The sequence below is a fragment of the Sciurus vulgaris genome (genome assembly GCF_902686455.1).
Source record: "Sciurus vulgaris genome assembly, chromosome: X".
Lineage (NCBI taxonomy): Eukaryota > Metazoa > Chordata > Mammalia > Rodentia > Sciuridae > Sciurus > Sciurus vulgaris.
Genome location: NC_136471.1, coordinates 84,098,110 through 84,121,064, shown reverse-complemented (window position 1 = coordinate 84,121,064; position 22,955 = coordinate 84,098,110). Strand labels below are relative to the sequence as shown.

The 22,955-nt window shown below is 39.2% G+C and overlaps 1 protein-coding gene across 5 annotated transcripts in view; it reads left to right on the top strand.

The window, feature by feature from the left end:
- The first annotated feature begins 15,451 nt into the window (after positions 1-15,451).
- HEPH (hephaestin) overlaps positions 15,452-22,955 on the top strand; it is an 84,970-nt gene continuing 77,466 nt past the window's right edge. For 2 of the 5 annotated variants that reach the window (XM_079125052.1, XM_079125050.1), the window contains exons 1-2: positions 15,452-15,713; positions 18,332-18,377. The gene's annotated coding sequence lies outside the window, so the exon portion shown is untranslated. Of the gene's footprint in view, positions 15,714-17,093; positions 17,469-18,331; positions 18,378-22,955 lie in introns of those variants that run through there. The other 3 variants (XM_079125049.1, XM_079125051.1, XM_079125048.1) reach the window with 2 other exon arrangements.

Here is a 22,955-nt window from a genome sequence, read left to right as displayed (position 1 = left end):
GGGATTACAGGCATGTGTCATTGTGCCTAGCATTATTATGCATTTTCTTTAAGTAAAACATATATATGCACTTGTACAGTTACAAAACAATAAATACAACTGCATAATTACATATTCCATCACAAAGGCAAGTTTTTTATGTAAAACACATGCATAAGCACACAGACACAATCTAATAAAATCATAACAATACCCTAACGGGTATAGGACAGTGTATATATACGAGGATTGAGGTGATGGTCAAAGGGAACATTGTCTAATCTGCAATGCTTTAATATTTTTTCAAAAATAATGTTGCCAGAGATTACTTTAAAATAAAAATTAAAGGCTGGAGGGCTGGGGAGATAGCTCAGTCGGTAGAGTGCTTGCCTTGCAAGCACAAGGCCCTGGGTTTGATCCCCAGCACCACAAAAAAAAAAAAAAAAAAAAAAAAAAAAAAAAAAATTAAAGGCTGGAGATGTACTCAGTGCTAGAGCACTCCCTACCACACAGAAGACCCTGGATTCCATCCCCTATATTGCAAATAAATAGGTTAATTAAATTAAAATTAAAAATATATTAAAATTATATTTATAAACATCATTCTCCTCTTTAAGAACCCAGGTTATCTGTGGCTGGTGTGATCTATGAATTCTTGTTGCTCCCTACCACTGAGCCTTCCCTGAAGGATGCTTCTCCTCCTGAGGCCTAACGCATGGTCTCTAGTCCTTAAAGACAGAAAGCTTTTTACCCTGATTTAGTATTAAGACTCAGAAACACCAACCTGGAACTGAATCTTTTAATTCCACTTTGATGTTCTGCTACTTCCTAAGTGTGGACTTTAGCAGGTTTCTTATACCTCATTTGTGCTTCAGTTTCTTCATTAATAAAATGGAAAGGAAAGATGATGCTCAGTTGTAAATGTTAAAAATGTATAAGTTGCTTTGTTACAATAAAACTAAATGTGTACACACACACACACAAATAGATATAATAGTAGTACCTACCTCAGAGGATTTTTGTAAGGATTACATGAAGAAATACCCAGAAGGTACATAGGAAGTGTCCTACACATAGAAATTTCTCAACAATGTTAGCTGATATTATCTGTGAAATCTGCATAATTTTGACTACTAGTTCTGACTGGTGTGTTTTAGTCAAAGGAAGTCATGGTTCTTACTCCTCCAATTCATTTTAGTTTTTATAAGAAATTTTAGCCAGGTGTGGTAGCACATGCCTGTAATCCCCACAGCTTGGGAGGCTGAGGCAGGAGGACTAAAAGTTCAGGGCCAGCCTCAGCAACTTGGGAAGGCCCTAAATGACTTAGTGGGACCCTGTCTCAAAAAAATTTAAAAATTTTGTTTAATCCCAGGAACCAAAATAAAGTAGAAAGAAAGAAAGAAAGAAAGAAAGAACGAACATTTTAGGATACTTCTCTTTCTTAGTCAATTATTTATTTTTTATTTTTTTAGTTGTAGATGAACATGACAGCTTTATTTTATTTATTTATTTTTTGCGTGGTGCTGAGAATCAAACCCAGTGCCTCACATGTGCTAGTCAGGTACTCTACCACTTAGCCACAACTCTGGCCCAGGCAATGTTATATATAAAAATAAATGTAAGGAGTTCTGGGTGTAGCTCCATGGTAGAGTTCTTCCTAGGATATGGAGGCCCTGGGTTTAATTCCTAGTATCACACACATATAAAAAATGTGTAAGGAAAATTTATATATAAAAATATAATTTTAACATCTTGAGTCTAATTTAGCAGTGTAAACATCTTTGCCCTACCATATCCATCCTACTTGAAATACTTTTCTTCTCAATTTCTACTAATCCAAATCCTTTCTCTTCCTGAACAAATTGAAGTCCCATTTTGTTCACAAAATCTGATTCCAATCTTCATTACATGTTTCTTTCTCCAACTTCCTAGAACATTGTGGTTTGTTTTGTTTTGATATGAAGCCTCATGTTGTCCATGCTGGTCTCAAACTCCTGGAGTTAGCAGATCCTCTGCCTTAGACTCCCAAGTAACTGGAACTACAGGTTCAGGCCACTGGTCTACTTCCTGGAGTTTATTTATTTATCTATATATATTTAGGGTGCTGGGGATGAAACCTAAGGTCTTGGATGCTATGCAAGTACTCTACTAGACTCTAAGCTACATCCTTAAACCTTTTTATTTTTATTTTTGAGTCAGGGTCTCACTCAGTTGCTGATGCTGGCTTTGAACTTGGAATCCCCCCTGCCTAAGCTTCCTGAGTAACTGTGACTACAGACATGCACTCTTGTGCCTGGCTGCTTCAAGTCTTTAAAATAAGAACTTTTTAGTAGGCCATGGTGGTGCACATCTGTAATCCAAGAGACTGGGGAGATTGAGTTATGAGGATTGAGAGAGAGTTCAAAGCCAGCTGCAGCAATTTAGTGAAGCCCTAAGCAATTCAGGGAGATACTGTCTCTAAATAAAATACAAAAATGGGCTGGGGATGTGGTTCAGTGGTTAAGTTCCCCTATGTCCAATCCCTGGTACCAAACAAATAAACAAACAAAAAACAAAAATACAACTTTTTAGTAATAAATCTATAGAGAAGTTTTTGATGAATAGAGTGAATTTCTAGAAGTAAGGCTGAGTATTATGTGATAGTTTTGATCAACATGAGGAACTTTTTGGAATAAAAGACCCTTTTATATGAAACAGAAAGGATTATCAGTGTAAAATACAGATTCCAAATTGCCATCATGCATGGAAATGACAGTATTTAACAAAACACTTCATTTCATTAGAAGACTGGAGAGAAAAACATTGATGTAATGTTTAAATACATATTACCATGACTTGCATTTTATACTAGTTTTCTTACAAATCCTTTGTGAATCCACTTTTTCTTAAAGAGCTTTCAACTAAAAAATAATGTAAGAGTTATAAACTCTTGGCACTCCAAGTAAGTAATTTCTATGAGATAATGTGTTTGAGGGACTTTGTAAATTTAAAAGTGGTAACTCATAGTAATATATAGACTCAAGGGACTTTTGGTAGTATTTTCCACTGCTCACTACCCCTAGTCACCTGTATGCCCTTCTGTAGACGTGGTTATAACCATAATTCAGTGCCTGATTACACATCTCTATGTCTAAAAATCATTAAAAGATAAAAATAAAAACGGACCAAGATAACCTCATTTTTAATGTCTCTTTAAAAGAATAGTAAATACTTCTGTTATTTAAAAAAATTTTCTTTCTCCATTTTTTTTTCATTTTTGGTACCAGGGATTGAACCCAGGGGCATTTAATCACCGAGCCACATGCCCAGCCCTTTTGTATTTTGAGACAGGGCCTATGCTAAGTTGCTTAGGGTCTTGCTAAGTTGCTGAGGCTGGCTTTGAACCTGTGATTCTCCTGCCTCAGTATCTCAAGTCTCTGACATTTAAGGCATGTGCCAGCACACCTGCCCTGATCTGTCTGTTTTTCCCACTTATTCCTCTATCCCTCTACTTTTATTCCCTGCATCATTTTCTTTATTTTTTATGGTACTGCAGATTACCAGTACAAAACCCTGGGGCATTTTACCACCGATCTACATTCCCAGTCCTTTTTATTTATTTACTTTTTTAAAATTTTGAGGTGGTCTTGCTAAGTAACTGAGGCTGGCCTCGAACTTGGAATCTTCCTATCTCAGTGTCCCAAGTTGCCGGAATTACAAGCATTTCCCACTGTGTCTGGATCCCTGCATCCCTTTCTATGTACTTTTTCTTTTCTCTCCATTTTCTCTTTCTATTCTCCCTGGATCCTTAATCCTCATTTTCTCTATTTTCACCCTTGTTTGCTATCTCACTTTACTCTATCTTCTGTCATCACACAACACTCTTCTTTTTCTATCTCCAAATTTTGGTTTATCTCTGCCTGTTTCTCTGTATCTTTGTTTGACCTCTCTGCTCCAGTCTTTCCTTATCTGTCAATTTCTCTTTAACAGAAAACCAGCTGGCCTCAAATATCTTAAATACTAGACTACTCACTATGAACTATGTAATCTTTTGAACTTTTAAAATTGTAACTTTTTATCTGTTTCTAATATTCCACAGCAATGTCTACACCTTAGAGAGCTACCTGCTTTTATTTATGGCAATTTCAAAAGAATTTCTCTCTAAAATATTATCTTTATATTTTTCAAATTTGTGACACTAAATAGACTTGTTCTGGGTTTTGAAATGAGAGGACAACAAATAGCTGCCCAGGATGCACCAAATAATTTGGGAATGCTGCATCAAAAGACTAAGTAAACTGGGTTCAGTGGTGCATGCCTGTAATTCCAGTAACTCAGGAAGCTAAGGTAGGAGGATTGCAAGTTTGAGGCCAGCCTCAGCAACTTGATGAAACCCTATATCAAAATTGAAAGGGCTGGGCATATAGCTTAGTGGTAAAGCACCCCTGTACTCAGTCCTCAGTACTCCATTGCCCCCCCCCCCAAAAGGAAGAGGACTGAGCAGGCACTAGGAAAGAACAATTACAGGCATTTCTGCTTCATTTTCTCTCTTTTGTGAGGTCACACTGGAGTAGAATGTCCAGGGCCTGTATTCAGGTCCTGACTTTGGCATATTTTTTTCTTTTCATTATGACTTTAGAATTTAATTGCAAAAGCCTTACAGTCCTCATTCACTAAATGAGGAATAACAAACCCTGACTACCAGACACACATTCTGGGATGTCTGAAAATCAAATTAAATAATGGATATGAAAGTGTTATGAGAAAATGGACTTTTATATAAAAGTTCAAGATTCTTCTGAATTCTAACAACTCATAAAACTTAAAAAGATCCTAGGATTCTTACCTAAAAACTTCAAGTTCAGACTGGGAATGTGGCTCAGTGGTACAGTGCTTGTCTGGCATGTGGGAGACCCTGGGTTTGATTTTCAGCACCGCAAAACAGAATAGAAAAAACTTAAGGTTAACCATCTTTGAGACTATATGAATAATTTTGAAATAGAGTCAATGGTGTACTCTGAGCTGAGCATATTTCCAATCCTGAATTCACACCCAAGGCTGGAATGCTGAAAGTCTCCCTGGTGACTTTGACTTTGATGAATTGACTGATGGTTAGTAAATGGTTTCCTTAAACCAACACATGGAAAGTAAATAAGCCTTTGCTCTTTTTCCTTCCTTTCCCTGAATGTGTGTAACCATCATCATCATTTAAAGGTAACAGTTATATTACCTTATTCTTCCTGGTGCTATATCAAACCTGCCTGCAAATCAAAGTGTCCTTTGATTTCTTATGACCTAAGGGAAAATGATTTTGAAATTAATATACGGTATTTTAAGATAATAAAGGATGAAGATGATAGAGGTAGAATGTATTAGTGTAAAGGGGTAGGAGTTCAAATGCCTTGTTTCTAATCACAAGGGTTGGGGGATCAGCTCAGTGCCGAGACAAGGTGGTGAGATTGATCCCCAGCACTGAAAAAAAAAAAAAAAAAAGAAATAATAATAATAAAAGACAGATCTGGAGAGTAGAGCAAGTGAGTGCAAGTGTATCACAGGGAGGAAGGAGAGGAGAGAAAGACATGGTACTGAGAATGAGATCGACCAATTATGTTATGTGCATATATGAATATGACATAATGAACATAATAAATCTCACTGTTATTTATACTTTTAATACACCAATAAAGATGAATGGCTTGGGGCTGGGGATATATCTCAGTTGGTAGAGTGCCTGCCTTATAAGCACAAGGCCCTGGGTTCAATCCCCAGCACCACAAAAAAATTAAAAAAGAATACAAAGCCATTCATATATATATATATATATATTTTTTTTTTTTTTTTTTTTTTTTTGTGGTGCTGGGGATTGAACCCAGGGACTTGTGCTTGTGAGGCAGGCACTCTACCAACTGAGCTATATCCCCAGCCCTTTTTTTTTTTTTTTCTTTCTTTTAATACTGGGGACTGAGCCCAGGAGAATTACCACTGAGCTACATTCCCCAAATTTTTTTAGTATATTTTTTTGTTGTAGGTGGACACAATACCTATATTTTATTTTTATGTGGTGCTGAGGATCGAATGCAGGGCCTCACACATTCTAGGCCAGCATGCTACCACTGAATAACAACCCCAGCCATCCCAAACTGTTTTTAATTTTTATTTTGAGAAAGGGTATCACTAAATTGCCCAGGCTGGCCTTCAATTTGCCATCTCCTGCCTCAGCCTCCCAAGTCTCTGGCAATTTGGGCCTTTCTTGGGGTTCTGGGGATTGAATCCCTGCTCACTTTACCATTGAGCCACATCTTAAGTCCTTTTAATTTATTTATTTTAAAAATTTTCTGACAGGGTCTTGGTAAGTTGCTTAAGGCCTCACTAAAATTTCTGAGGTTGGCTTCAAACTTGCAATCTTTGTGCCTCACCTTCCTAAGTCTCTGGGATAACAGGGGTGAATTACCACACCAGGATAGCTTCATATTCTTAAAAAACAAACAAACAAAGGGGAGTCTTGAGTCAGATCTTGGCCAAGATAAAAGATATTAATGAGACAGTTGACAAAATTTGAATATGGTCTATTTATAGAATTATATCATTAATTCTGGCTTGGATAACTACTATGGTTATCTAAAATATTATCCCTAGGGAAAACTGGGTGGAAGGTACAGGTATATAGAAACTCAATCTACTATTTTTGCAAATCTAAAAGTATTCTAACATTCAAATAAAAAAGAAGAAAAGAAAAAAATATTGAAGAGATGAGGCAACCATGAGCCAAAGAATACCAAAGACTGCCAGCGACCACCTGAAGCTTAAACAAAGGAGGATTATTCTCTGGAGACTTCAGAGAACATATGACCCTGTTAACAGTTTATTTTCAGGCAACCAGTCTCCAGAACTGTTAAGAATACATTTATATTCTCTTAGGTCAAACATTTTGTGCTACTTTTTTATGATATCCCTAGGAAACTAATACACTCCACTTTCTCAACCGTCAACAGCATGGCAAACAAATTTACTTAGTGTCCTTGGTAGTCTTAGTGTTGATAATAGTGTGCTTCTGGACAATGGAATAGTCAGTCAATTTTTCTTGCACTGGAGAGAGAACACATCTGTGTGGCTGTCTGTCACTTCGATCATTACTGTGAAGAAATATTTTCAAAGATATGATGATTAAATACCTGAGAAATTTTTTTTTGTGATACTGGGATTGAATGTAGGGTCTTCCACATAGTAGTCAAGTGCTCTACCACTAAGCCACATCCCCGCCTTCAGTACCTGAAAAAATTCAGACTATAGTAAGTGATTCTATTTATTTATTTATTTATTTATTTATTTTGGTGGTACTAAGGATTGAACCTAGGGGCACTTAACCACTGAGCCTCATCCCCAGCCCTTTTTTGTATTTCATTTAGAGACAAGGTCTCACTGAGTTGCTTAGTGACTCCTAAATTGCTGAGGCTGACTTTGAAGTGTCCATCCTCCTGCCTCAGTCTCAAGAGTTGCTGGGATTACAAACATGCCCCACTGTGTCTGGCATAAAAGTGATTCTTAAAGTTTTTTTAAAAAAATCTTTTTCAGTTGTAGATGGACACAATACCTTTATTTTATTTTTATGAGGCACTGAGGATTGAACCCAGTGCCTCACACATGCTAGGCAAGCATTCTACTACTAAGCTACAATCCTGGCCCTGTTAAAGTGATTTTTCTTTTCTTTTTTTTTTTTTTTTTTTTTTTTTTTTTTTTGCGGTGCTGGGGATTGAACCCTGGGCCTTGTGCATGTGAGGCAAGCACTCTACCAACTGAGCTATATCCCCAGCCCTTAAAGTGATTCTTAATCATTGCAAATTATCAACTATATAAAGGGTTCTACAAATGTTTATGGACTGAAATTTTATTGTTTAGCCATTTATTGCTAAACAAAAATCAGGAAAACATGAGTATTATAGGTGAAATTTGAAAAACTTCAAGCCAAATCTGAATGAAAGCTGTTAATTCATCTGTTCCTCCTTCTCCATTTGCAAGTACTGCTCTAACTTAAGTCAGGGATGAAGAAAGGACCCAGGGTTGCCTAAGACAGCTCTACAGTAGATGAGTTAACTAAGAAATCCCCAATTAAGGGACTCAATAATGACAAGTGAATTAAAATAGTGATATAAACATTTAAGTCTACTCTACAGTAAATATAAGAGGGAAGATCTCTAGACAAAAAGCAGGATGAAGAAAATGAAGTGGAAAAAAGAAAACCAAAAAGGAAGTGTGCCTAGCATGCAGGAGGTCCTGGGTTCAAACCCCAGAAGGCGGGTGGAGAAAGGAAGTGGAATTGTTAAACATTTGTTTTTGTTTTCAGTGCTGAGGATGAAACTCAGTGCCTCAGGCATGCTAAGCAAGTGCTCTACCGTTGAGTACTACCCCCACCTAGAAGTGGGATTAACATAAATAGAATGGGCTACTTCTCTACTAAGCACCAAACAACTGGCAGTTGGAGTTGGCTTATCTGGAAATCAAAGGAATTAAAGACATTAAAAGGAATTTTCTGAGAACTAAATACTGACAGAAACAAAAAACAACAAATATGTATATATATATATACACACTGAATATGTAGGACAGATGGATCATTGTGCTGAGAGTGAATGAAAAAGATCACTGGAGAATTTTCTGAAGAGCGGGACTACGAAAAGATTACATAAAGCTTACTGAAAAAGACGGGTGGAGGTGTAGCTCAGTGGTACAGGACCAGGTTAGTGTTTAAGCAAGCCTTGGTTTGATCCCAAGTACCAAACAACAAACAAATTAATCCCTGGTTGAGTGCTGTGGCACAGGCCTGTACTTCTAGCAACTCAGGTGACTGAGGCAGAAAGATCACAAATTCCAGGCCAGCCTTGGCAATTTAGTGAGACCCTGTCTCAAAATAAAAATAAATAAAAAGGTCTGGGGATATAGTTCAGTGGTAAAATGCCCCTGGGTTCCATCCCCAGTAATGGAGTGTATGTGTGTGTGGCAGGGGAAGGTACAGGGAGAGGCCTTATCAGACTAGCCATCTGGGATCCAGGGCCTATGCCTGTAATTCCAGGGACTCAGGTGACTGAGGAAGGAGGATCACAAATTCCAGGTCAGCCTCAGCAACTTAGCCAGGATTCTAAACAATTTAGTGAGCCTGGAGACCCTGTCTCAAAATAGAATATAAAAAAGGGCTAGGCTGGGATGAGGACATATAATGGGGGGTAGGAGGTGTTAGCGTTAGGTTAGGGTTAGGTTTAGGGTTAGGGATAAGGAGGGTGGTAAGAATGGAGGAAGGAAGGACTGTATAGAGGGAAAAGAGGGGTGGGAGGGGTGGGGGAAGGGAAAAAATAACAGAATGAATCAAACAACATTACTCTATGTAAATTTATGATTGCACAAATGGTATGCCTTTATGCCATGTACAAACAGAGAAACAACATGTATCCCATTTGTTTACAATAAAAAAAAAAAGGGCTAGGCTGACTGTGGTGGTGCATGTGGGTAATCCCAGCAGCTCTGGAGGCTGGGGCAGGAGGATCCAGAATTCAAAGCCAGCCTCAGCAATTTAGAGAAGCGCTAAGCAACTTAGCAAGACCCTGTCTCTAAATAAAATACAAAATAAGGCTGGGGATGGGGCTCAGTGCTTAAGCGCCCCTGGTTCAATGCCCCTGGGTTTAATCCTCAGTACCAAAACAAAACAAAACAACAAAAAACTGCCATATCTAAGTTACCTAGTGATCAAAACTTTTTGCACTTGGAAAAAAAACAATGCCCTTCCCCCAAAAAAGGAAAAGGAGTTGATCACTATAGAATGAGAAGTAACCATGAACTCTGGGTTTCCTGTCCACTCTACTCTTCATTCTATCTTATTTTCTGAAAAAAGTAACTACCACAGCAAGTTGTTCCTATCCAAAAAAGTATTTTAATATATCACATCTGTATAAAAGCATTCATTTAAAAATCAATTACACCCTTTTTTATTTTTACAATTTTTATTGGTACATTAGAATTATAACACTGGGATTCATTATGCTATATTCATACATGCATCTACTATAGTTTTTGTTTCTTTTTAGTTATATATAACATTAGGATTCAATTTTACATACTTACAAAAACATGGAAAATAATTTGCTCAAATTCAGTTGTGCATGGTGGTACATGCCTATAATCCAAGAAACTCGGGATGTGGCTCAGTGGTTAGGTGCTCCTGAGTTCAATCCTTGGTATTCACCCCCCAAAATTCAGTATCCAGTACTTCCCCTTTCCTACACCTCCTCCCTCTCTCCGTTCACTTCCCTCTACTCTACTGATCTTTCTATTTACTTTAAGATTTATTTTTGTTTAGTGTCTTGTGGACATACATGATGGTGAGATTCGCTGGTATATTCATGTATGTATATAGGAAAGTTAGGTCAGATTCATTCTTCCATTCTTCCCTTTCCCCATCACTTCTCCTTCTCCCTCCTTCCCCTTTATCTAGTCAACCAGTCTTTCTTTTAGTTTGATAGCATCCCTTTTTTCCCCTTTTCTCTCTTTTTTCCATCCTTATTTTGGACTGCTAGCATCCACAAATCAGAAAGAACATTTGGCCTTCGTATTTTGGGAATTGGCTTATTTTGCTTAGCATAATATTCTCCAGTTCCATCCATTTACCAGCAAATGCCATTATTTCATTCTTCTTTATAGCTGAGTAATACTCCATTTGATATATATACCACATTTTCTACTTTTCTGCATCTTTATTTTTGGTACTGGGGGCATTGAACTCAGGGGCATTCAACCACTGAGCCTTATCTCCAGCCCTACTTTGTATTTTATTTAGAGACAGGGTCTCACAGAGTTGCTTAGCACCTCGCTTTTCTTAAGGCTGACTTTGAACTCCAGATCCTCCTGCCTCAGTCTCCCTAGTCACTTGGATTACAGGCATGTACCATTATGCCCGGCTTTCTGCATCATTTGTGTATGTGTGTGTGGGGGGGTACTGGGGATTGATTCCAGGGCCTTGTGCATGCGAGGTATATCCCCAACTGAGCTATATCCCCAGCCCTTTCTGCATCATTTGCCTTGAAAAGAGATAGTCTTCTTGGTGATAATTTTTCTGTCCACAATTCATGTGAACTTGAAAGTAATTATTGAAAACAGTAAAGAACTATAAATTGGACTATAACAAGCACAGACTCTTCAAACACTTACCTGACTTAGTAACTTTTCTGTTATCATTGTGATTTAGGTATTCAGATTACAGAGGAGATGTTTGTATAAGGTAAAAATGCACTGGCACTTGTTGACCACTTATTGTTTGACGTGTGCCACACTACAGCATTTTACAGACAGTACTCCATTTTATGTTCACAGCTGGATTCAACAGATGACAAAACTGAAGCTCAGAGAACTCTGTGACTTCCCCCTACTTCACACATTTTAGGGGGAGGCCGAGCCAAGTTTGAAACCAGACTTGTCCATGGCCAGAACCCACCGTCGGGAAGCCAAATGAAAAAGTAGAGGAGAGCTGGAAAGAGGAGCAGAAGCCATTTAGAGAGCTGCTAGAGGCAGGCAGCTGGAAAGGAAGACATGGTAACTGAATAGGGAGGGCAAAGGGGGTTCCCCCAGGCAGGCTGGAAGGTCTGAGCCAAAGGGAGTAAGGAGGACTCCTGGGGAGTCTCAGGGAGACTCCACATGAATAAAGAACCAGGAGACTGAAGAAAGTCCCAAAGAATGGACACCTGAAAGCCTGAAGAGTGGGAGCTCAAGGGTCAGTCTGCAGTTGCAGTGAGCAGCTTGAGAGCAAGAGTCCCTTAGAGCAGTGGTCTTCCAAACAAGGTCATCAGACCAGCAGCTTAGGCAACCCCTGGAAGTACGCAAGGAATGCAATTTCTTGGCCCCACCAAGGACTGACTGGAGTAGAAGCTTGGAGTCTTCACAAAGCCTGGAAGGGAATCTGGTGCACCCTCAAGTTTGAGACCCACTCACTCACTGCCTTGGAGGACTGGAGAAAGCAGCAAGTGGAATTCAAGCACCAAACAGTATTCCCAGTGTTCCTAGTGTCCCCAGAGGAGCCCAGGGGAGTCACACATCACAGCTATGGAGAGCAACCTTTTCAGAGTATGATGGAGTTGCTGGCCAGGAGTGGGGGCTGGGGAGTGCAAAAGGAGGGCTGTGGCTTCAGACACGTGGAGTAGGGGGTGAGATCTCTGGGGTCAACCCCTTCCCCATGCCCCTCTGCCTTTCCCAGAGGCCTTCTTTTCAAGAGCTGCTAAGCCCAAACTCACCCCAGGGTGCTGAGATGAACCAGGTGGACTGGCTATGCCAGGGCACTGCCTCTGGCTTTTCCTTTTCACCATGTACCTGGTGGTGTCACAAAATTTCCCTGCAGGGAAGATGGGAAGGAAAAGAACATTTATTGAGGGCCCCAATGTGCTGAGCGCTGTGTCAAGAGTTCACACAACTGCCAGCTTAATGAATCCTCACAATATTCCAGTTATGCAAGTATTACTGTTCCTGTTAAAAGGTTGAGGAACTAGGGACTCAGAAAGGTCAAGTGACTTTCCCAAAATCACACAGCTTAGGAGACAGTTAATATAATCTCTGATTTTTCTCTTTATATATATATATATATATATATATTTAGATATAATAATACTTGTACATCTTTATGTGGTATATTATGATAATTTTATACATTTATATGATGATAATTATGAAATAATATTAATAAGCACTTTAATCACTTTCAAGATTAATTGTTTTTACATGTTAGGAATTTTGTACTACTCTGGTTACCTTTTTTTTATTTTTTTTTCTTGGCACCAGAAAATGAGCCCAGGGACACTAAACCACTGAGCCACATCACCTCCCTATTCCTTTTTAAATTTGGAGACAAGATCCCGCTAAGTTGCTTAGGGTCTTGCTAACTTGCTGAGGCTATCTTTGAACTTATGATTCTCCTGCCTCAGACTCCCAAGTCACTGGTATTACAGGAGTGTGCCCCTGTGTCCTGCTTCTCCTGGTTATCTTGAAATATATTTTTAAAGGCCAGGCTGGGTGTTCCATGCCTGTAATTTTAGCTACTTGTGAAACTGAGGCAAGAGGTTCACAAGTTCATGGTCATTCTGTATAACATTGTGAGACTCTTTCTCTTGTCTTTTTTTTTTTTTTTTTCTTTTTAGTGCTGGGAATCGAACCCACTGCCTGTGCTTGCAAAGCAAGCACTTCACCAACTGAGCTATATCCCCAGCCCCGAGATTCATTCTCAAAAGAAAATATATTAAAATTACATTCAGATGTATCATAGATTGTTGTAATGAATAGTTACCCCACTATGTTATAGAAAAAATTCCTCTTCTCTGTGTTTTGGTGCTCCTTATCTAACTTCATACTGTCCCACCTCGCCCTTGCCTTTTCAAGCCTCAAATGACAATTATTGCTCTCTATTCTTCTATGAGATCAACTTTTCAGTTTGTATAAATGAGTGTGAACATACTAATTATGAAGTTTCTGTGGTCTTCTCATCTTTGAAGTCACTCTAGGACCATGCACTTCTGATGGTCCATCCCAGAGTAACCTGGAAATATTTTTTAAGTAGATGAATAAATGAAGGAATGGATTAGTGACAGACTTAAGACTTGAAGCCCCCTTAAGGACCTTCTGATCTTGTGCTTCTGATACCTGCTTTCAGTGTCCTACAGGTTTATTTTTGATGCATGAAGGTTAACCACGTTGCCTGGGAGTGCAGGCATACCAAATATGAAGGATACCTGGGTCCTTTTGTTCATACCCATTTCCTTTCTCCCTGTGAGGTTACTAGAATATAGCCCCACTTTGATCTATTTTATTTGTTTGTTTGTTTTAATTTTTAGTACTGGGGATTGAACCCAAGGGCTCTTTACCGCTCAGGTACATCTCCAGTTGTTTTTAATTTGTATTTTGAGAAGGGGTCTTTCTAAGTAATTGAGAGCCTTGCTAGTTTGCTCAGTCTGGACTTGAATTTGTCATCTTCTTGCCGCAGCCTCCCCAGTTGCTGGGATTACAGGCCTTTGCCACCATGTTCAGCTACTGTGGGCTCTTTAGTAGCATAAGTAGAATGCAAAGTCAGCATTTTAAAATCATTCTTCCTTTCAGTCATAAATTAAAACAACTGGCATTAATGAGGAAATAATAATTTAGATCTTTTTATTCATCAAAAATTAAGTTGGGTACAGTGGTGCACACCTGTAATCCCAGCGGCTCTGGGGATTGGGGAGGATGATCCCAAGTTCACAGCCAGTCTTAGCAACTTAGTGAGGCCCTAAGCAACTTAGTAAGACCTTGTCTCAAAATAAAAAAAATGAAAAAGGTTGGGGATGTGGCTCAGTGGTTAAGTACCCCTGGATTTAATCCCTATTAACCAGCAGCCCCAAATTAAAACAGCTCTACTTTTTATCTCTTTACTGTGCCAGTCACTGTGTTTAATAGTTTATGTGTATAATTTTATTTCTTTCCTCCAAACATTCATATGAAATATTGTTATCTTATCCCCATTTTACAAAAGTGAAAACTGAGGTTTAGAGACATAAACTACTTTTCGAAGATTGTAGAATCAGGAAATGCCAGAATTGGATTTGAATCCAGGATGTCTCATTTCATTTTATTTATTTTGAATTTTTTAAAAATATTTTTAGTTGTAGATACACATAATATATTTATTTTGTTTATTTATTTTTATGTGGTGCTGAGGATCAAACCCAGTGCCTTACATGTGCTAGGCAAGTGCTCTACCACTGAGCTACAGCCCCAGTCCCTCATTTCATTTTAGTAATAATGATGTCATATTTCAAAGGGCTATATTATAAAATAGCTCTATGAGGACTTGTCAATTCTTGCCTAGTGCTTTTTTTGTAAATAAAATATTATTATGGTACACATATGCCTTTTGAGTTACAACCGCAGATTTGAGTAGTTATGACATAGAAACTTTATGTTCTGCAAACAAAATATTTACTAAACTACCTTCTAAACAGGAAAAGTTTGCCAACCCCTCTTCTAGAGGTATCTACTTAAACTGCTTTTCAAATGACCCCTGAGATCAGGTAATAGCCTGGGATTTGCAGAAGAGGTGGGCACCCTGTGTCCTTTCAGTGAAATTGGTGAATAAATAATACAAGCCCGGAAATCTGGCCTAGCTTGCCTTCCACAGTTTTCACTGTGTTGACTCAAGAGTGTCTATAATGACCTGTTTCTTGTTGTCTTTCATGAGTCAGAGGAGAGGCCTTATCCCTTCCCCTCCCTGTCATAAATGCCTTAGATCCTGGACTTGGATCCCAGGTTAATGGGTTTGGTTCTCTCCTTCCCTCTTCAGTTTCAAGGTCCACATTTGTGCCAGGTAGACAATCCCAGGTGCTGCCGTGGCCTGATTCAGCTTTCCGTGACCACTGAGCTTTTCTGAGGGCGCTGAGGCTAGTGGCTCCTCCCTTCTCTTTACTGGTGTGTTCACTTTGCTTAGCCTGGGCTCCAGTCCATGGGGCAGCTCTTAAGTGTCTGAGCACTCTTAAGAACCTCTAGAGTTTTATTACCCAGACTTTGCCCCACCATCTTTGCCTTCTTTATGAAAGTTCTTTTCCCTGTATTCTGCTCCAGACTCTTTAAATCTGGGAGAAGAAAATGTGTAAGCTTATCTGAAGAACGGCATCTGTTTCTAGCCAAGATCTCATCATCACAAAGGAAGAAGAGCAGTTGATAGAACTACCATTGTATCTGTCATCTTCCTATACCTGCGTCTGGTGAGTAGATGTTGTTCTTTCCATAGAGGCCTAGGGTACTCAGGCTTAGATCCATGAATTATTCCCCACCCATTCTTTGCTTATACCTTGCACCTCTGTACACTGCTTTCTCTTCTACTCTTAATATTTAGAATGCGCCTCCTTTATAGAATCTGGGGTATGTAATTTTACAGAGCTGGGAGTCTCCATATCTAATTCAAGGTCTTCATTATATAAGTAGAAATAGGCTCAGAGAAGAAGAAGGTCCTGGGTCAAAATCACATAGCAGTACTGACACAGCAAGGGAAGCTGGGACCTAGGTCAAGCAGACTAGTCAGTTTTCAGTAACTTTTTTTTTCTAGCAGGAATAGGGATGGCCTCGAAATTTAAACAAATACAGATTTCAGTTTCACCCTAAAATTTTAGGGCTATTTTGCTTTTTAAAATTATTTCTAATTTTTGGGGGGATCTTAGTTTTCAGGCTGTTGACAATCCTGTGTTAATCTGGGATATCTTCTAGCTACATCTGATTCCATCAGACAGAAAATGTTATTAATACCTAGGATTTCACTCTAGGATCTGCTAGACAGAGGCATTGTTAATGTACGTTAAAAAATAGAGCAGTCAACTCTGCAAGCTGAGGCAGGAAGATCACAAGTATAATTTCAGTCTTGGCAACTTAGCAAGAGAACTTGTCACAAAAATGAAGTTAAAAGGGGCCTGGTTAAGTAGCTTAGTGGTTATGTGCTCCTGAGTTCAATCCTCAGTATCATAAAGAAACAAAATAAAACAAATCTAGTAGTGATTGGTGGTCACTCAATAATTAAGTAAGCCACCTCAACAGGGCTATTTCTCTCCCTAGCAGCACTGTGTTTGTGTCATACCTAAGAGTCTAGTCAGACTCAGTCCAAGTTCCCCCTTTTACTTCCTAAATGTGTGACCTTGAACAAGTTACCTTCTCTCTCCAAGCTTAGTTTTCCTCAGTTGTAAAACATGGAGACTTAGAATACCCAGCTCACAAGATAATTGTGAGACTTAAATGAGACAATGCATGCAAATTGGGCCTCCCATAAAAGCTGTTTGTTTTCTTACTAGTTTTATTTGTATCCTTTACCAAGCAGCCATTGGATAATAGTGCTGCTAATTGTATTTCTGAGCAAAAGGGAGTTGAAGCTGATGGAGAGTCTTCCCACACCTAGTAATCCTTGCAAAGGACCCATTTCTCTTTTTCTATTTCTTTTTGTGATGCTGGGGCTAGAACTCAGGGCCTCCGGAATCTTAAGTAAGCACTCTACCACTGAACTACATCCCCAGCCCAGCCTATTTCTTAAATGGGACTGTTGGAATCTGCCTGCGGGCTTGGCTGGCCCCTCTGACTGTGCATTCCCTTCCCGGCTCAGCAAAGACCAACTAGTAAGCTGCGATAACAGAATGCAGCCCACCCCCTTGTAATTCCTCTTGTTCAGATCCTCACCAGGATTTGGAAAACACCCGGATATGGTCAAATAACCATCCCGGGTTTTGTACCAAACCGGGCCCCGGAACAGGACATTCCAGTAGTTTAGTTTCTGGAAAAGAGGGCACCCAGCTCTGTCCCCTCCCCCATTCTACACACCCCAGTAACCCCCGCCAAACTGGAGTCCCGGACTTAATTTATGAGAAAGGCCCTGTAACCCAGGATACTGAGTGAACAGGGCGGGCAGGCTCAGGCTGGGGTCTGCAGTTCAGCATCAATGGGCCGCTGACATGAATATGGAAGGGTTTTCTCTAGCAAAGGTAAGCTTTCTTTCCTCTTTCCAAACAACCTCATCGTCTCCCTATGCAAAAGCCCTTATTCAGCTGGGGTTAGGGAAGTCCTGGGCGGGTGGAAGAGAAAGTCAGTTGGAAAGAAGTTGGGGGAAGTTTGGCTGGGTGCAGAGGGAAGTTACAGGAGACAATAGGCTCCTTTTGTTTGTCTCTCCAAAATGGCCAGAATCACACTGGTTTGACTGTTTTCAGGGCAAGTCTGGAGTCATAGAGAAGAGATCGTTTTCCTGTTGAAATAGCTTGCTCATCTTCTATCTCCTAGGTTGGGGAGGCTTTTTTGAAATGATGAACCTAAAGACTACATAAATAGGAGGTGCAAACCCTTGAAAGCAATCTTGCTTGGTTTCATATTTTAAGACAAGTTAGTCACAGAGTAAGCCAATAAATGATAGCTGAACTAAGTTAAAAGTCTGAATTAATTTTTCACTCTTGCTGTCTAAATAGAAATATTTTGGTAAACATGGGTTCAAATTCTGGCTTTGCTAGTAACTGGCTGTGTGAATTTGAATAAGCCCTTTTGTAACTCTGGCCTCAGTTTTCTATATATTGTAAAAAAAGATGGTTTCTAAAGATTTATATGGATGTGTGGATCTATAATACATTCAGTTTCTCATTAGTGAGCATCTATTATATGTCCACAGAGTCCTTTGTTGAGGGCTCAAATATCCATTATTTTGCTTGAGCCTCAAAACTGGTGAAATACCATTTTGGGGAATGAGAAAACTGAGGCTCAGATAGGTGAAAATAATTTATTGAAAGGTCATATAGCTATTATACATAAGAGATGGGATTTGAATCAAGGTCTTTAAATTCTGTATATATTTTTATCACAGGACGAAGAAAGAACAACAAAGAGTTAAGAAAGCAGAGGACCAAAAGGTGAATCTTTTTAAAAAACTTTTTTAGTTGTACATGGACACAATACTTTTATTTATTTATTTATTTGGAGTGGTGAGGTTCGAACCCAGAGCCTCACTGCTAGGTAAGTGCTCTACCACTGACCCATAACCCCAGCCCCAAAAGGTGAATCTTGATGGAGGGTTTTATTAGGAAGTCTTCTGAGTAATTGGAGACAGGGTCGCAAGGGTAGCTCAGTCATTCCTATTTAGTTGAGTGGTCTTTTGTCTGAGATGAACCTGTTCAGTCCAGTGTACCCACCTTAGAGGGGAGATGGAGGGAGAAAAAAGAGAATTGTCACATTAAAGAAACAACTTGCAAATTTTATGGAAAACAGTGATGCAAATCATGATGAATGATGATGATGACCAGGCCCAGGTGACACTGGGATGATGGGAAGGTAAGGTAAAGCTGGGAAAGGCTTGACTTAATGGTTTTTGACTTTCTCTCCAGGTTGAAATAAGGTCTTAGTTCACATTATTTAAACTTATGTCTGACTCCCAGAAGCCCAGAAATTCTCTTTAGCTTTTCCTTACTTGAATGTCTCTTCCTTCTACCTTCATTTTTACTTTAAAAAATTTCCTTTTTACTTTTTCCCAGGATTTTTGCTCACTTTACCTATTTCATTTTTCCTTTTCCCTTGCCCTTTTCCTTATATCAGTGTTCTCTGTGGGCTCAGCAGAAAGAAAAATATCCTTGCCCAAGTGAAAAGTTTGCACAGGGATTTCACAACTTTCATCTCATTTGAACTTCATAACCTTCTAATGAGGTGCCTAAGATAGATATTATCTCCATTTAAGAGATGAGGAAACTTAAGCTCAGGAAGTTAGATGACTTGCTCAAAGTCATGAATAAACAATGAATCCAGAACTGGAACCAATATTTTTTTTTCTGGTGCCTGAACGCTTTCCACTTTTCCATGAAATATCCAAGTGGTTCTCAAGGAATTTTATGGATTGTTTCTTTCTTCTGCCCTTAAAGTATATGGTTGAGCCAAATTAGACAACAACAACAACAGCAACAACAACAGTAACAGCAATGACAAATTCAGCCTTAGGGAGAAAGAAAGGAAGTTAGTAATTAGAAGGAAGAAAAACTAATACTTATCAGGTGCCTACTAGGTCCCAGTTACTATATAAAGTTACCACATATAAACACAACTTAAAATAGTACTCAAACGTAAGTTTGTCTGAATCAAAAGTTTTGGTTCACCCCCTCCCCCACACTAAGGATTGAACCCAGGGATGCTCTACCAAGCTATTTCCCCAGCCCTTTATTTTGTTTAAGGTACTGGGGATTGAACCCATGGGCACTTTACCACTGAGCCACATCTCCAGCCCTTATTTATTTATTTATTTGTTTATTTATTTTTGAAGCATTGGGGATTGAACCCAGGACCTTGTGTATGCTAGGCAAGCACTCTACCAACTGAGCTACATCCCAAGCCCTATTTATTTATTTATTTATTTATTTATGGTACTGGGGATTGAACCCAGGGGCACTTAACCACTGAGCCACATCCCCAGTCCTTTTTTGTATTTTATTTAGAGACAGGGTCTCATTGAGTTGCTTAGGGCCTCACTAAGTTGCTGAGGCTGACTGTGAACTTGTGATCTTCCTGCTCCAGCCTTCCCAGCTGTTGAGATTACATGTGTGCACCTCCACACCTGACCCTTTTTTATTTTGAAGACAAGGTCTTTGTAAGTTGCTTAGTGCCTTGCTAAGTGGCTAAGGCTGGCTTTGAACTTGCAATCCTGCCTCAGCCTCACGAAGCACTGGAATTACAGGTATGCACTGTAGTGCTTGGCTTGATTGTGTGCATTTTTTATACTCATGTTTATGTGTCTGTATGGTTAAACTGTTTCACTGTATATCAGAAATTAAAGAGCATATACATATTTGTGACTATCCATAAAATGGCAAAGCTCTGGGCTGGGATACAGTTCACTCTTGCCTAGCATGCGCAGGACTTGGGATTGATTCCTACCACCATGAACCAAAACAAACAAAAACAAACCAAAAGGTAAAGTTTTGTAGGTATGACAGGTTTTATTTCTATATCTATTTTTTTCTCTCTCTCTTTATTTTGTACTGGAGAGTGAATCTAGGGATGCTTTACCACTGAGCTACATCCCTGTTTTTTTAATTTTTTTATTTTGAGACAGGGTCTCTCTAGTAGCCCAACCTGGCCTCAAACATGGGATTCTCCTGACTCAGACTCCTGAGTAACTGAAATTATTGGCATATGCCACTATGCCTGGCTATTTTCTCATTTGTAATAATAATAGCCACTATTAATTTTTGGCACCTTGTGCACTTAAACACTTCTTTGTGTTTTACACACTTAGAGGTATTAATTCATTTTATCCTCACAACTCCACGAAACAACAAATAGTATTAAAGATGAAGACTGTGGTTAGAGTAATAAGGCACAGCTAGGACACACTGCTCAGTAGTGTGATTTTCAAGTCTGTGTCTAGGGTACAAACATGGAATCCTTATCTCACAAGATTTTGAGAATTAAATAAGATGGCAGATATGAAAAAAATTGTTAAGTAGAAACTGCTAGGTGAATGTTAGGTAGCATTTTTTTCCCAGGTTCTCTCGCCTAAGCCCTTTGAACCCTTAGTCACCACCTATGAATGCTTGTTTATTGTATGCTGAAGTACTAGTTTCTCCTGGGAATATTTCCAAGCTTACCATATGCTTCAATTATGGAGCTCTTAACCTGGGCCAGTTTTCTCTCTAGGTAAATAAGTTCAAGGCACAACTGTCTTGCTGATACCTTTCTGAAAAGGAAACTTGAAGAAGGGTCATGTTGCATTCAGACTTGTACTGAACGAAGAAAACTCATTCCTGTTGAGGGTTCCGAGGAATGGCTGTTTGTGTGACCATATATGTTCGTTCTTTTTTTTTTTGCGGTGCTGGGGATCGAACCCAGGGCCTTGTGCACACAAGGCAAGCACTCTACCAACTGAGCTATCTCCCCAGCCCCACATATGTTCTTTACATAGATGCATATGAGTATATCTGTGTTTCATCAATGGATATGAGTATTGGAATCATGTGAGAGCTGGAATGACTCTGAGAACTCATTCTTTTGTTTTTTCTTTTTGGTACCAGGTATTGAACTCAGGAGCACTCAACCACTGAGCCACATCTCCAGCCCTATTTTGTATTTTATTTAGAGACAGTATCTCACTGAGTTGCTGAGGGCCTCACTAAGTTTCTGAGACTGACTTTGAATTTGTGATTCTCCTGTCTCAGCCTCTGAGTCCCTCAGATTATAGGCATGTGCCACCATGCCTGGCTCTGTATTGCATTATTTTTATATTAGAGGTTATACTGGGGATGCTTAATCACTGAGTCACATTGCCAGCCCTTTAAAAATTTTGTTTTAAATTTTGAGACAGGGTCCCAATAAGTTGATGATGCTGGCCTTGAATTTGTGATCCTCCTGCCTCAGCCTCCTCAATCACTGGGATTACAGGCATGTGCCACTGTGCCCAACTAGACCAATTTCTTTTACTATTCCTACATTTGTGCAATTTTTAGATAGTAAAATTTTGATGACTCTCAAAAGGTATGAACTATAGCTCAGCTATATATGTTCTATTATTTTATTTACTTAAATTTTGAGACAGGATCTTACTTAGTTGCTGAGTCTGGTTTCAAATTTGTGATCTTCCTGCCTCAGCCTCCTGAGTTGCTGGGATTACAGGCATATACCACGACACCTGGCTATTGTATTATTATTATTATTATTATTTTGGGTACCAGGGATTGAACTCAGGGGCATTTGACCACTGAGCCACATCCCCATCCCTATTTTTTATTTTATTTAGAGACAGGGTCTCACTGAGTAGCTTAGGGCCTTGCTAAATTACTGAGGCTGGCTTTTAACTCACCATTCTCCTGCCTCAGCCTCCTGAGCTGCTTGGATTACAGGCATGCACTATGCGCCTGGCTGAGCTTCATTAAGGTGGAAAACTTGCTTAAAATCACTCTTTGCACTAGTGGCAGAACTTGAACTGAAGCCAACTGGAAGGAAGACACATGTTTATGCTTCTTTATGTTAGTTTAGCAATAGTTGTTATGGTCCACTACTGGGCCTTTATTACCACATTTGATAATAGATACACGGTGAGCTCTAGGACATGACATCCACTCTTAAGGAGTTTATAGTCCAATCTAGGCGATGAAGATAGTTTACCAGGCAGTTTGGAAATGTAATGATACAAAGTCTGGTTTAATTCAGTTGAATGCTATACAGAGGGCAGTGATACGGAGAGGCTAGAGATGGCCTTCTGGAATAGCTGGAATATAAGTTAGCCCTCAAAGTAGGAATACAGAAAGTATGGTTTGAGGGAGACAGTAAGGAGAAATTAACAGACTGTAGTCAGGATTGAGAAGGTAGAGAAGGAAACTAGTAGTGACTATGTATGTTCCAAACTGATTTTGCCAGGGCTTTTTCATGTAAGTTTTCTGATTTATTTCTCTAAGGCTGATATTATTATACCTATTTTACAGATAAGAACAGTTTTAGAGTTGTAAAATAAT